We start from the raw sequence: 16188 nt of genomic DNA, 5'->3' as shown, positions 1-16188 counted from the left end.
CTTTCCAATGATAGGTCATATGATAGGGTTTTGAGAAACTTACAAACATGTTATCCATGTCCCCCTTTTTTAAGTATTCAAAAATGGGAATTGGGAAATTCCCAAATTCACTAATATGGTATTCCTTAGTCTTGACCAGCCTCGGTATGGTGAAAAATGGTGTGCTTCTGGTACGATGGGCGAGGGCCGACGAAGCAGTCCCTGAGTGAAGTGCCAGGACACCTAAGGAGAATCTTGGAGGTTTCTGACCAGGCGCACGGGCTCGCAGTGCTTTAGGACACCCATGCATATGTCGTGGAAGATATCTATGTATGATGACGAAAAAAATTATTGTAATTTGTTTACTGGATCTCATTTGCTGACCAGCTGGTCTCGACAGAGAGTCCAGAGTGATACTTGTTTTTGAGAAACAAGGAGCTGGATGGAAATTTTGAGTTATGATATCTGTAATCAATAACTGTTTGTTCAATGGATCATTTTATAAGTTCAAGTTTTAAAGAGGAGTGTGTGCATATTTGTTGTCTAAAGCTAAAGTTAAGAAAGGCATTCAATTATGAGTGGGTGAGTACTTGTCTGGTTCTACCAAATTCTAGTGGTTGGGTGCGGTGGTGGCTAACCCATGGGCTGGATGGGGTAGGCTGGAATCAGTAGAGTTTTAATAATAAACTTGCTACCCTGTGCTCTAAACTCTACTTTCACCCTCACATTCTATCTCTCAAACCAACCACACTCGAAGCCAAAGAAATGGTGGAATTTGAGTACCTCTCTTCGACCTTATATAAGGACCCAATGGGGGTCGAGAAGATGGGATTGAAGGAATTTTTGGAGCTACCCTGGGAGGACCTTCAACACAACTTCAAGGTCATGGAGCAGTTGGAACAGCTTCAAAAATCGAATATCATCACGGGTGAGAAGAGAGTGTTCAACTTTTGTACGTCGTCGAGGTATTCAAATTGCCTGCTGAGATCAAGCTAGCTGATGTTGAGGACCTAATCAAGGAATTCAGCCCACTGGTGGAGGGCAAGGCCAAGGAGTTTAAGGTCACAAGCACATCAGATGAAGACAGACAAAAGCAAATGCACCTTGTGGTGGGAGATTATCAATCTCACCCACAAGTCATATCGCATGTCGAGGAAGGCCTTTGGGATTGTGAAGGTTGTGGAAGCTGAAACAAAGGTGGTTTGGGTGGAGGTGTTGTATCACAATCTAAAGGATCAAATAGGAAAAATCAACAACTGTCCAAACATAAAAATGAAGATTAGCCCGTATCTGACAACCCTGTTTAATGCGCAAGTAGGAGTTAGAAAGGAGAAGGAGGAAGGCCACAAAGAAGATGCAGGGAAAAAAGAAGATATAGGGCACAGGGAGGATGTAGGCCCCAAATAAGATGCAGCTGAGAAGCCCTAGGAACAATCAAGTTCCAAACATGAAAAATGCCAAGCGATGTCGAGAAAGAAAATGATTTTTGAATTCTGTGGGAGAAGAAGATAAGAAAGAAGGGGAGGACTGCCAAGGAAGGGAGTAGTGGGGCAATAGAAGCAGAAAGCAGTAACAAATAACTTAAGGACTTGGCCAACATTGGCAAGTCCATCCTGTCACACAGAACAGCTAGAGCAGTAGTAGGCAGGAGGCTGCAACCACCACAAGCTTGCAGCTTGAATAAGCACGGCCTGATCTCTCCAACCAGTGCTATTGAAGGTGATGACCAAGTTGTAGGCTATGATCAGGGAAAAGGATGTGGCCATCTAGATGATAAGGAGCAAGCAGGAACCCCCACGAAGAGCTGCAGAGAAGGAGGATGGAAGCAAACCGCCTGGAAGAAATGTAGAGCCAATCCAGGATCTCCAGAAGGCCAACGAAGAGATTAGAGTGGAAATGGAGAAGATGGAGGAAGCAATGGGCCAAAAAGATCAAACAAATGTGAAACTATAGGTAGATCTAGATAGGGCGAGGGAAAGCTAGGCTATAATATAGGGCCAAGTTGTCTTAATCAGAGAGGAGCACCTCAAGTCATAAAGGAAGTTCAGAGGCCAGGCTAGCAGTCCTAGACACCGAAGAGTTTCTAGAAGTCTATGAGTTGGAGGCAGAAAAGATGGAGCAATGGGAAGGGCATACAATCGAGGATCTAAAGGAGGTGTAGGGGGGAATATCTAAATAAATTGAAAGCTATAATGCAATCTCCCACACCTTCCTATAGACAGATGGTGCCCTATTATTCACACAACAAAAATCAAGAGGGAGGATCTGAAAATCTGAATCTTGCCTAGCTAACAGGCCTTGAACCGACAAGAGTAGTGGAAGTAGTTGCTCTCAGCCAAGTTGTCAGGCCGGCACTAGTGGGGGAGGCGCTAGCAAAGGAGCTACAAAAGGAAAATGAGCAGCTAAAGAATGAAGTGGAAGTCTCGAAAAGGAGGTTCACCCTCTTGAAGGGAGACAGAAAGAAGCTAGCCACGCAGATAGATGAGAAGGGGAAAGAACTTGTTATATACAAAGGGTTATCAATGGACCTAATCCCCAATGAGGAGCTACAGGTACATGTGTGGGAAGCTACAAAGAAGCTTGAGGAGATGTAAATGATGAGGCTACACTCAGAGCACAAATTTAAGAGCTGGAGTCTCTGGTTGAAGAGTTCAAAGAGCAACAGAAACAAGATGGGCAAACAATAAAGGCCCTTAAAAAGGATGTAGAGGGCTGCCATGCTTGTAAGAGTGCTAAGAGGAAGAGGAGGAAAAATGACAGTGAATGAGCTCAATGTTGCATTGACAACAGCTCACACTGACCTCCGAAAAAGGCAAGAACAAATGGATGCCATTAGAAGAGCACAAGCGGGGGAAGTGCAAATAGCCCAAGATGACCTAAGGAAAAGGCAAGAGTAGATGGACGCCATGAGGAGGGCACACGTTGAGGAAGTGAGAGCAAAAGATAAAATGATAGAGGACTTCCAAGGTTGGGCAAAAAGGGAAAAGGGGGAAAAAGAAGACCTACAGAAAAGAGTCGAGGAGGAAATGGGCCAAAGGAGCATGGGCGTCTGGAAGGGAATGGCCCTTAAGTATATTCAAACTTTAATCTAGATAGCTCAGCAAGGCAGGTGCTCAGACCTTCCAATTGGGAGGATATCACAAAATTCATGTACCAATTGGAAGTGTTGGAAGACACAGAGACACAGGGCCAAAGCATCTCTTAGGCAAGAGCATCAAGACAAGGAAGAAGCCCCTCCCTCGGATCTAGAGCAGTGCATGGAAGCAGCGGGCTCCTATGACTTGCGGATCCGAGTGAGGAGGCAATAGATCATTCGAAGAGAGACTCTACTAAAGCCCCTCTCCAACAACAGAGTCACCAAGCAAAAATGGGAAGGGAGTGATGAAGTCAAAGCCTACAAGAATACCGCCCTATGAGTGGAAATGGAGTTGGGGGCAGGAAAAGAAGGCCAAAGGAACCTGAGCAAATGGTTTTTGAAGAAGGTGTTATCACCCAGAGAAAAATGCCTTTGCAACAAACAACAAGCATGGTTGTGGAAGCAATGAAGAGGGAAAGGGTAATGCATCCAAAGGCGAGGCCCATTGATGTGCAGTTCTGAAGGGCTGATGAGAGGACATGAATAGGGCATGCCTGGGTAAGTAGTAGGAAGAGGGCTTATGAGCCAAGGTATGCCCGTGATAACCCCATAAAGTTCATCTTAGGGGGCATTACCAACAAAGGAGGTACCAGATGAAGGCAGCTAGAATAGGACATAAGGAGTCTAGACAGGAGGATCCAGACTACGAGGCAATCCAAACTCAAAGGAAATCTGGACACACATTTTTTTTGAACAGCAACTATGGGATTTGCTGCTACTACTGGCACAACGTCCACCATGATCGAGAAGGTGTTGAGATGGCCAATCAGTCCGTTTGGCTGCCACCCAAATCACTACTTGGACTCACCATTGTGCAACAAACAGAACCTTGTTGTTTTGTAACAAACTTGTAATAGCTTCTTGATGTATGGGTAGTACCCATAGTTGTAAAGGAAAGAAAGGGAAATTAGTTGGATAAGGGGATAAGGGGTAGGAAGAGACCTAGTCTACCTAACTGAGATTCTAGGGAAGGAGTGCATTCCTGTCTGGATAGTAAAAGACTTATGTTGGCTCTACTTGGGCCCAAGGGAGAAGAACAGTACGGAATAGGGGAACATGAGAGTTGAGTGAGTAGTTAAAGAGCAGAGTTCATGCTAAGGCATTGTATTGTAAAGAATGGATTGGTCTTTGCCTTACTGGTCTTTGTCTTATTGTTGTTTCTCTCTATTCATCTATGTCTATTCAATATTCAATCGTGTATTAAGTTTGGTTCTGTTTGGATGTGGAGTATTGTCCAAAGTCAAGACAGCCTGAGGAACTAACATGCCTTGTAGTCATAATCAATCTCCCTACGCTTAGGCAAACAGGTAGCTCAACATCCTAGCATTGGCTTGTTGCATTGGGCGCACAACTATATTAGTAGCTGCTCCTCTAGAGCTGACTAGGTGGTCTGGAACCATGTAAGTGCCGAGTCTTGACAAGTGTTAGCATAGCCTTGCTAACATGGGGGAAATCACATGCTCCTACATACTTAGCCATGGAGTACACATGTACACATGAGCATGAAGTAGAATGTTAAAACCCTAAGATCTCTCTAGATAATTGTTATGCATAAACATGCATAAATTAGGCATAAACTCATCCACCAGACCACCCCCAAGCCCAAGGAATGCACACATGAATTATAATGAAGTACATCATACCTTTACCTTGATGTCCCATACCATCAAGAGGTATAATTCCAATCCAGCAACATGTAGCTATAGTGTGAAATGGTAGGTGAGTAGTTATTCTCTACATGAGAACATAACATAACCTAGCCTCAAGATAACATTCAAGAGACCATAGCCTAATCCTTAAGCCTCCCTTGAGTTCGCCCCATGCCCCTGTTATATAGGAGGGCCCTCAAGTGACTCTCGACTCTCCATCTCCCATGTGTGACCCTTGGTGGATGCCTGACCCTAACCTTAACCCTTAAGGTTAGTCCTAACCCATGCTCCACTAGAGCTTGTTCCCATGCTCCCATGCTCACAAGCCTAATGTGGGTTAGCCTCCTAGTATATGCACACATAATGTGCATATAACATACTTCCCCTCTCTCAAAACATTGCACTCTTGCAATGAAAAGAAGGAGAACTATGCTGAACAATCTCAACCGACTCCCAAGTCGAATCCTCTATTTCCCTATCTTTCCACCTAATTTTAACCTCAGGGATTAGTCAACTACAAAGTTTCCTTTCCTTGAATTCAAGTACCTTATCAGGTTCATGTGGAACATAGGATAATTCTTTGACTTCAATGAGTTCTTGAGGAGTAACTATGTTATCCTCACCTCCCAGTTTTCCTTTCAATCTATTGATATGAAAGACTGGATGAACTCTAACATGTGGAGGTAGTTTAAGTTCATATGCAACCGTGCCAATCCGATGTATAAATCGAAATGGACCACAATATCTAGGAGATAAATTCGAGTATTTTCCTTTTAACAAAGTTTGAAAATCTTTAGGAACTTTTAAATAAACCAACACTCCTCATTCAAAAGACCAAGTTGAGCATCCTCTATCAGCATAGAACCGTGCCCTATCCTGAGCACTCCTGATAAAATCCTGAGCTTCGGTCAGCATTTCCTGCATATCATGCAAGAAATCCCTCGATGTCCTTAAGACCGACATCAATAGGTGCCCTAGGTTGATACCCATACATAAGCATGAACGGACTAAAACCAATAGCCGTATGTTTAAAATTGTTATAGGCAAATTTCATCATTGGAAGATATTTTTTCTAATTTGATGCTTTTCCAGAGACATATGCACGAAGCATATCCTCTACAATCTGATTCATACGGTCTGTTTACCCACCATCAGTAGAGTGCGGATAATCAGAGAAATTCATACTCAAAGTAGTTTCCTCATTGTAAACCATTCGTAATAAAGTAGGAAAACATGGCATTATAATAGCAAGAACCAGGTATCCACCATTGGCGGTCTGTTTACCTATCAGTAGAGTGCAGATAATCAGAGGAATTCATACTCAAAGTAGTTTCCTCATTGTAAACCATTCGTAATAAAGTAGAAAAACATGGCATTATAACAGCAGGAACCAGGTATCCACCATCGGCGGCCCGATGTACCCCACATCTGCTCATGGAATTATCGGCGTCCCGAGTTACCTATATCAACATAGAGAGTCATCAACGTCTTGATGAGTCACATATGTCCATCCATAAAAACCATCAAAGACAATATTAGATAATTTGGGAAAAATCTCATACTTTGGGAATTACCTTTTCAACATAGTTTTGGCCATATCTTGAGCATACTAACTCCAAATTTGTCGGACATTATAGATTTAGATCCTACTCTTCAAGATCTTTCTAATGATATGTCACATGATGGGGTTTTGACAAAAGCTTGGATAGGTTCACCATGATCCCATTTTTCAAATGGGAATGGGATTTTTCCCAAATTATCTAATATGGTGTTATCAGGTTGATTGTATAAATCACCTAAAGTACGGAACTAGAAAAAGAAATGCCAACAAAGGAAAAATCTAAATTTCCTTAATCCGAACACAATAAGATAAACATGTTGAACTCTAAAGAAAGAGATCTCAACAAGTGAAAATGCTGACGAGACTACACTCATCAATACATGCAAGCTATAGATAAAAGAAGTTTATCTAGAGAATGCCCATACAACAAATTTAAATAAATTCTTAAAATGAGATTGTCTTTGAATGTTGAGGTCAACATGCTAAGTGATGTTAGCAAAGCAACAATCTTGAGCCTAAATTATCCCATAAGATAATATATGTGAGGGATCGCTAGCGTCTCATACCACCATGATACCACCCATAAATACCTTATTAATTTAAAACTCCCTAGTATGCCGTCTAGGAGATGTGAATAAAATCCTTTATAAAAGAAATAAGATGGCCTTATCCCAAACTTTCACATACTAAAACCTGTCTCTATATTCCCGAGACCACATCAAGGAATAACTCTTTCCGAGTACATCATTAGAAAAAAATTTTGAATTATTGGTGCCTTTTTAATGATAACTACCCAAAACACAATAAAGTTAGGATAGAAAAATAACTCACCTAGATACATATGCAACTAGGTATCCAAGTTGGAATATGTACAAGAGTACAAGGAACATAGTCCAAAATTATGTGTAAAAAAACGAAGGCAAATGCTACCTTCAAAGCACATGAAATTATCCTAAAGATCAAAATATCCTTATAAAACCATGGATAAAAGCATAGAAGCTTCTCAAATCTATGAAAACCATAGCATTAAAATTGGTGGCCAACTCATCAATTCGGAGTATATGAACGTGGTGTCGTTCAAGCAAAACTCCAAAGTAAGCAAGTGAAACACATGTGTGTAGCACTCAATAAGAAACCCCTAGACACAAGTGATCTAGGCAGAACCTGATGAGTCCAAATGAAACTTAGAAAACATCCAATAAAATCAAATCGATCAACTGACCCATGATAGAATTTATCTTAGGCTTAAGAAATTAAGCATAGACCACACTTAAATAAGTGCAAAATAAATTATCATGAAAAAGTGTCAAAGGTGAGACACACTTTGAACGCAGATTCTAGCCATCAACAAAAGTATGGAACATGTCCAAAAAGAATGGCTAAACAATGGCAAAAAATCATAAAAATATCGTTTAAAATTAATCAAACAGAAATATCTACTAATATTGTTTAGAATTAATCAAACAGAAATATCTACTAATACGAGATATAATCATATTAATAATATGCGAATAACCCGCATCTATCTAATGTCAGCACGAGAAAACGTACTTCAACATTAACCCTCAAAAATATTAAATTCTTGAGAAAAAGAATTATCATGATTTTTTTCTAATTTTTCCTAATTTTATAGGGCCTCAAAATACGATAATTTTGAATTCCACCAAACCTATCTTGTGGTATTCCAAACCTATATTTTTCCAAAAAATTTTCAGCAAATAGATTTGCTAAAATACCATTAATATTTTAACGAATACCAAATTCTAAGATTTCTAAAAATAATTTCTAGAATATTCCTAATTTTTCCTGAGAATCCTATCGTTCACGAAATTCCCAATTCCGCTCGATAATTCTCAAATCCAATGAAAATTTATAACTTTTATGGATTTTCTAAATTTTTAGGACAAAAATATATTTTTAAAGGAATTTGAATGGTCACGGGCGCCTGAATGGACACATCACATGCCAAACACCAACCCCACATTTTCCAAAAATTTAAAATAACCTTTGTCTATTTTTCCACTAAATTTCAAGAATTTTTCAGAAGTTTAAATTTACCCCAAACACATTTAGAATACGAACAGTCAAAAATTTCGGAATCCCAACGGTCTTCCCGGAATAAGGAAAGCCAACAATTTCAAGAAAATGAAAAGACAAAAAAAAATCGAAATGTGAAAGGTCAAAAGTTTTTGAAATCCAAAAGGCCAAAAGATTTTTAGGAATTTGGAAAGCTAATAGGTTTCTTGGGAATGAGGAAAGTCAAAAGACTCCAAAAAAATTTTAGAAAATTTCAGACAAATAAATGAAAATTTTCAAATCTCTTTTCTCTTTTTTTGTTCAGGCTTTTTTGAAGAGCTTAGAAAAGCTTTTTTTGGATTTAAAAAACTTTTAATAATAATAATAATAATAATAAAGATAACTTTAATAAGGTTTTTAATTAAGGTTTTTAAAAAACCTTTAAAAAATAATTTTTTTTGGGGGGAGGGGGGGATTTTCGCCCACGCCCCCCCCCCGGCCGTGTTGGCAATGTGAGAGAGATGGAGAGGGAGGAGCAGGCTCCCCTCTCCTCTCACCTCTCTTCTCCCCTTCTTCTCCAACTAAGAAGCCTTCTCTCTCCACCCCCTCCTTCTCTCTAATCAGAGAGGAGGATTAACAATTTAATTAATCTTTTTTGATTAATCATAATTAAAAGTTAATTATGATTAAAAATTAATCAAATTATGCCAACTAAAAGGCGTTCACACGCGTTCACACGCGGGAGAGGAAAAAAGAAGGAAAAATTCAGAATTGAGAGGCGAAGAGGGTCCCACACACACAAGAGAGCATTCCATGCATCAACATGCTTCCCCTCTACTGCATTTTAGCAGAAAATCGGCAAAAATTTGATAGCATACCTCCGGAAAAACCCGTAAAAATATATAAAAAATATAATTTTAACCATAAAAATGCTCAAAAAATTTCTAAAAAATTAAGAAAATTTCCTAAAAACTATAGAAATTCAGGGAATCCATTCTACCAAAAATATCCATAATAAAATATGTGGTATTTTGGTAAAACTTTCCATTAATGCTTATTTTAAAAACCACAAAAAATAGCATTAAACTCACAGAATTCCCCCGCAACGTCGATTCATCCATTGAATAGTAGTAACACGCATTCTAACCACCATATTGACGATCCACGTACAAATCATCAACACAAATCAACAAAAGAATATTTTTATTTAGTAAATATTATTATTTACTTCAAAAATACCAAAAATTACAATAAGAAAGAAAAAATAACAATAATTAACTAGAGATTGCTTTGATACCACTGTTAAAACCCTAAGATCTCTCTAGATAATTGTTATGCATAAACATACATAAATCAGTTATAAACTCATCCACCAGACCCCTTGAGCCCAAGGGATGCACACATGAATTATAATGAAGTACATCATACCTTTACCTTGATGTCCCATACCATCAAGAGGTATAACTCCAATCTAGCAACCCCAAACAAGCCAAAAGCCACACATGATGCAGAAGCATCCACCTCAAAGGTTAGGTTACCACTCAAACCACAAAACCCACAGGTAAGGGAGAGAAAAAAAAAAGCAAAAAAGAAAGTTCGTTCTCGTCGCATGGGCAAACATATGAAAACCTGACGATCCAAGGAAAGTCAGAAGACTGGGGTATGTGGCTACTTAATTCTTACTTTCCCCTTATTCATGATTGGCGGAGTGGTGGCTACAATGACCTTTTCTAGTGGCAATAATGGCATCCTATCAAAGAACTATAGAGTTTCCTTCTTGGGAACTTCTTCAAGAAAGACTTCATGGTGGATGGGGCTTCATAGATGTCTTAAAAAAGCATACATATTGGTCTTGAGCTAATATAGCATTGTCGATGCACATAATGACAACATAAATAAACTATAATACAATGTAGGGATACAAAATATATGCAGGTAGGTCTTAAAAGTGTGAAGGTATCATCAAAGAATGTCATGGCAAGGGTGGGTTAAGAAATGTTGTTTACATGGGTTAGTAAATTTACGAGTTGATGAGGAGTAAAGGGGTGGGGGATAGAAAGGTATTAAGTTAAAGGAGAGAGATGGTTAGTGTGTCACGAGGGGTAAACAGCCATATAAGAAGAATAAAAGGTTCAAGACATCATCATGAGAACATTAACCTTGCATTTTAGTTCTTCATTTGGATTGATATTCAAAACTTTTGTATCTTATGCTACATCCAAATTTGCCGCTATCAAACAACTTTGAACTATCATATTTAACAAGCTAAATGAGAGTTAGCTTCTCTATAAGAGAGTAGTGGTGGTAGGTTTACATGAATAGTTATTGAACCTTTGTAAAATATCATGAGAATACTTTTGTTGTGATGAAAGAACAATCTCATCTGCAATGTCATTCTCTAAGATCCTTCATCTTATATTTCCTTGCTAATTATCTCTTGATTGCATTTAAACTCTCCATATTGATAGCAGTGATGAGTATGAGAGTAATGTGATTATCTTCATGTGATTTCCATAATGAAAAGAGTAACGTGATTTTCATAATGAAAAGAGTAATGTGATTTTCATAATGAAAAGAGTAATGTAATTACCATCATGTTTGATGTAAAGAGTAGGATTTGTTAGAATTTTATGAAAGCCATGATTTATGAGAAATTGGTTGAACTTGCTATGCCCTTGGAGCTTGTTTAAGTCCATAAAGTGCCTTTTTAAGCCTACATGCTTTGTTCAGACAGGTGACTGTCAAGGGGTCGATTGGAAGAATAACAAGATAGGCATCCGTTGATTGGATTCAAGGAAACACATAAGATGCCTCCATGAATATGTGTAGATGGATTGGTGATTATTCCTCCTATATAAATCTAAAATTTTCAAAAATAGGGCAAATGTTTTCAAAAAATTCCCTAAAATGTTCAAAATTGGGCGAATATTTTTTTAAACCCTTCAAAACGGCCAAAATTTGGCGAATGTTTTAAGATACCGAGTGAATGTTTTTACGAAAAACCCTCAAAAAATAGCCAATTGGCAAAGATTAGTCCCTATTTGTTTCCTTGATTGGATTTCCTAATATGGAAGATCGCCAATCTACAGGCAGCAACGCAGTCCGACACATGCATACATGGATGTAGACAAGTACATACACGGACACTATGTAGACGTAAACAAGTACACACATGGACACTATGTAGATGTAGATAAGTACACACACGGACACTATGTTGACATAGATAAGTACACACACGGACACTATGTAGATGTAGATAAGTACACACACGGACACTATGTTGACATAGATAAGTACACACACGGACACTATGTAGGCATAGCATGAAAGAAGGTACAGGTAGTAGCACTATCTTTATAATAAATCAAGGGGCTAGTTCTACATTAGAAGGTGGTATCTCCGCGTTCTTGAATAAGGTGGTGACAAATTTCAAACCCTTGGACATAATTTCAAATGGAAGCAAAATTTTATGTTCTGGTGTCTCCTTATCAAATTATGCACCCCTCTACATAAATAACTTTTGATGAGATCATCAGGTGATCTATAGCCTGAGGCCACTAGGGATGTAGCACAAAAGTAGCAGCCTACGAAATTGAGTGAAAACATAGAGAAAAGAAAATGGCATGGAAGCCTATAAGTGCGGTAATGCCACCTCCACCTCATAAGTGCGGTAGAGGAATTTTGGTATGAAATTCAGAATTTCGATCAAGAAGTTTTGGGGATACTAATTCAAGAAATACTCCTTGTATTCAAAAGAAAATCAAACTACTTATCTTTTTGAGTACATTCTAGCTATCACTATCGTCTCGATTGCTCTCTGAGCTCATGTGCGTGTTTTGTCTGTGAGTCTGTGTAGAGCATCTCCTTTCACATCCAACATTGGTATCAGAGTGGGTTTTAGAGAGAGCATTATAGAGCCTTCAGTTATGTTCTCGCTCTCGCCTACACTTTGTTGTCGCTCTCGCCTTGACAAATGGCTGTTGGCCTTAACTCCATACATTTGTTGGTGTTGGCTCCTACTAGTCTGTATCTCATTTGGCACCATCGCACTTTCTGGGTAAGATCTTGCTCTGCACACTTTCTCTCAGTTCTAGGGTTTCTTGCCTTCTTTTATACATCGGTGCCATTTCTGTTAATACTGCCGTACATTTTTGTTATTAATACTGTCGTACATTCAAGGCTCACCCCCACACTAGCTCCTCACTTAGCTTTAATCAGAGTTTTTTAGCTGGTTCTACTATTGCTACCACTCTTTAGTCTTTCAATTTTCTTTTGACATTGGACTTATTTATTCATTAGCTTTGACCTGTCAACTTCTCATTATTCTTCTTGAGCATTTGATCTTTTCATCAGCTTGTTGATTTTGCTTGGTTAGCTCATTTGGCTCCGTAAGTCTCTTGCTCAGTCCTTTGCTTTCCGCATTCAAAGTCTAGCTTTTAGCATTCATCATTCAGCGCTTTCGTCTTCAGCGTGTGGCTCTTGGCTTTTAGCATTCTGCATTCAACACGTTGCTCTACCTTTAGAGCATTTGATCTACTGATTCTGAGTCAGCAGATCAGCATTCATCAGACCTACTACTTTAGATCTACTATCTCCACATCAGCATCATCGGACCTACTATCAACGTTACCACCATAGACCTATAGCTTTAGATCTATCTCCATGTTAACATTGAATCTGTTGATTCTATGTCAATATCAAACCTGTTGATTCCACATCTAGCTACTACTGACTTTGACTTGCTGCTCCCTCATCTGATTCTACACCTTTCGATTCGAGTACCTGCAAATTCCGATCTTGTAAGTTTGCACAACCCACTGCATACATCTGCAATGCTTTGACTCCCTTGCAGGTACTCCTTGTGTCAGCTATACTTTAGTCTGTATACCTTTGATGTTTAAAATGTCCAAAAACACCAATGAGTTGTTTGGCATGTTGTCCATTGAGGAGAAGTTGGATGGAACCAACTATTCCATGTGGGTATATATGGTGTGCCATGTTATCATGGCAAATAACCTATGGATATATGTATTTGGTGCTGACCTTCGACCAACTAGGCTCGCATATGTTGTCATCAAGTCTGATGGATCCGCTGTTGAAACTAGTGAACCTGGATCTACTAGTAGTGTATAGCCTGCACTTGTTTCTCCTACACCAAAACAACTGGGATGGGATGCCAAAGATGCATAGGCACATGCACTTATTGCTCTGTCCTGCAAAAGGCAAGTTATTCCTCACATCCGATTATGCACATCTACCGCTACCACTAAGAATGCATCAGATGTCCTTGCTTCTCTAGATCTGCAACAATGACGCCGGAGTTGCCTATCTCTCAAAAAAAATTGACTTGGAGCATCTGATAGCAAAGGATTTCCCTTCTAGTGACTTTTCCCTCCCATTTTAGACATTCAAGTGCATTTCTCCTGAACTTGGGCTATTCTGAGCTCATCAATGTGATACATTGTGACTTAGTTGCATCACGTTGATATGGGAGAGAGAGGAAGCCATATCATATGCATATTGATCTTGAAGAAGAATATGTGCCTTTGAAGAAAAGAAATTAGCCCCCAAGCTTTCAATGGAAGAGAGAAGGAAGAGATGAGAGCTTTCAATCAATTCTGTAGCATAGTTGGAGTATAATCATTTGAAAGGAATGTACACCACTTTTAAAAAAATCTATTTACATTGAAGAAACCACCTTTTAACCATTTATCTTATGATAATGATTGCTATATAAAAATGACCATAACAATGAGATATGGGACATCCATAGGATCTAATATCTCATATCGTGTTATTATGGCCAATTTAAAATTACCTTGTTTTAGTAATTTTAGTTTGAAATGTCAATTCATAATTAAAGAACTGCTCCAAAAATATAATATTGCAATCAAGATAAGAGTACAAGAGACTCTAAGCTTGTATGATGTTACTTCAAGAAATTTGGTGTTTTTGACATCACAAACGCGTCTGGCATGCCTCAAAACCCTAAGAATGACTCTTGGATCAATGCATTCTGATACCGGAACGAGGAGATATGGAAAAAAATAGACATGGAACAAGAATGACCACTACAACGCGATATGGGGCATTCTTAAATTAGACATGGAACAAGAATGACCCCATATCACGTTGTAGTGGGATATGAGACATAAACTAACATAGAATTTCCCAAATCGCTTTGTTGTGATTGTTTCTCACATGATAAAATGTTGAAAACTTTAATAACTAACTATAGTTTTTAAGGTTTACTTGATAGAGGCCACTTACATGTTAGAGTCACCTTTTTTCTTGATAGAGGCCACTTACATGTTAGAGTCACCTTTTTTCTTGTAGCTCTTTGCGCAATATACATTTTGCATGCCTTGATGATACCTATACAACAAAGAGAATCATGTCACAAACTAGCATGTTATGCATTTTGAGACTCATTGTTGGCTCATTTATTTACATCCTTGTTTTGTACTCTAAATTAAAATTCAAAGGGTAAATCTATTTGGCTCTCGTCAATGATACCTTCTCTTAATTGTTGAAGAATGTCCTTCTTGCCAATAGTGATTGTTGAAATTACTCTATCATTGAATTTGACTGCAATTCCAATTATAAGAGAAAATCACATTTTCCTCTTCCTTTCTATCCCATCCTTCACCAAGGATTTCAATCATATCTCTCTCCTGCATGTTTTCACATACAACCATTATCTTCATAACTCTTATTATTGACTTTGCAAACAAATGAAATAAGCTTACAATGTGATGAGATGTAATATGATGTGGATAGATGTGATGAGATGTAATATGATGTGATAAGATGTGATGTGGAGCTGAATGAATGTAAATGAATGTGATGCATTAGGAAAAAAGGGAGCTCATTTTGGGGCCTTTTACGGTTTGAAAAAATAAGCTCTCAACCAATCAACAGAGGGCCAACGTAACGTTGAAAATTCACAAAAATAAGAGAAAATAGATAAAAGAAATAATATTTTATGTAGGTACAAGCGTGCTACATTAATGTGGAGATTGGTTTTTTATTCTCACAAGATCTTTGGACATGAAGATAGAATCTAGTCTGACATTTTCTCTGACAAGGGCCTTCCCGCTTCCACCTTCCTTTGAACTTTGAAATGTTGTGCTGCCTTTCCTTCGAAAGGTCTACCATTCTACACCACTCCCTCATTGTGCACAGCAGCCTCTTCTTTTCCAAAACTGCTCCCTTGATCCTGTTTGGCTTAGAGTAAGATGTTTCTTGTCAACTGTCTGTTTGCCCACTTTCTCTTTCTTGAAACTTCACTTTATTATCCTGTTTACATTACTTTGCTGTGGTTACAGATTCAGAAGGTCTCCATGGTGAATAAAAACTATGGCCGTTCTTGTGGAAGATGCTCTGTGGATGATAATGCTATGAAGGAAGAATTATACCATACATCTTTACCCCGTCGACCTGCTTCTTCTATTTCTTCGATAGAGAATTCAAGTACAGTCAAAACAGAAGAAACTTGGGAAAGGTTTAGTGTTTTGAAAGGAGCATGGGTGCTCATGCAACCTAGCAAAAGAAAGAGACCCCAGACAAAAAACATTTTCTTGGCATCATGGAAGGGAAGAGTACGAGATTTTAAAATCACCAGAGGGAAGATATCGGTGAAAGAAGTTTTGATTCAGCATGTGTACATGCATAAAGAACTTGTCTTGCGAGACTATCCAAATGATCTTCCGCAACACAGGCCTAATTGTATATTTTTCTATTGTGGTTTTGTTCTTTATGAGGTGTATGGATTTTTAAGATAAAGCTTTCTTTCTTTGCTTATTGACATTCTTGTGTTATTTTATTTCAAATTTATACCCTTC

Source organism: Cibotium barometz, chromosome 65, assembly GCF_041138505.1.
Source record: "Cibotium barometz isolate CiBa-2024 chromosome 65, ASM4113850v1, whole genome shotgun sequence".
NCBI lineage: Eukaryota > Viridiplantae > Streptophyta > Polypodiopsida > Cyatheales > Cibotiaceae > Cibotium > Cibotium barometz.
This window is presented reverse-complemented; position numbering follows the sequence as displayed.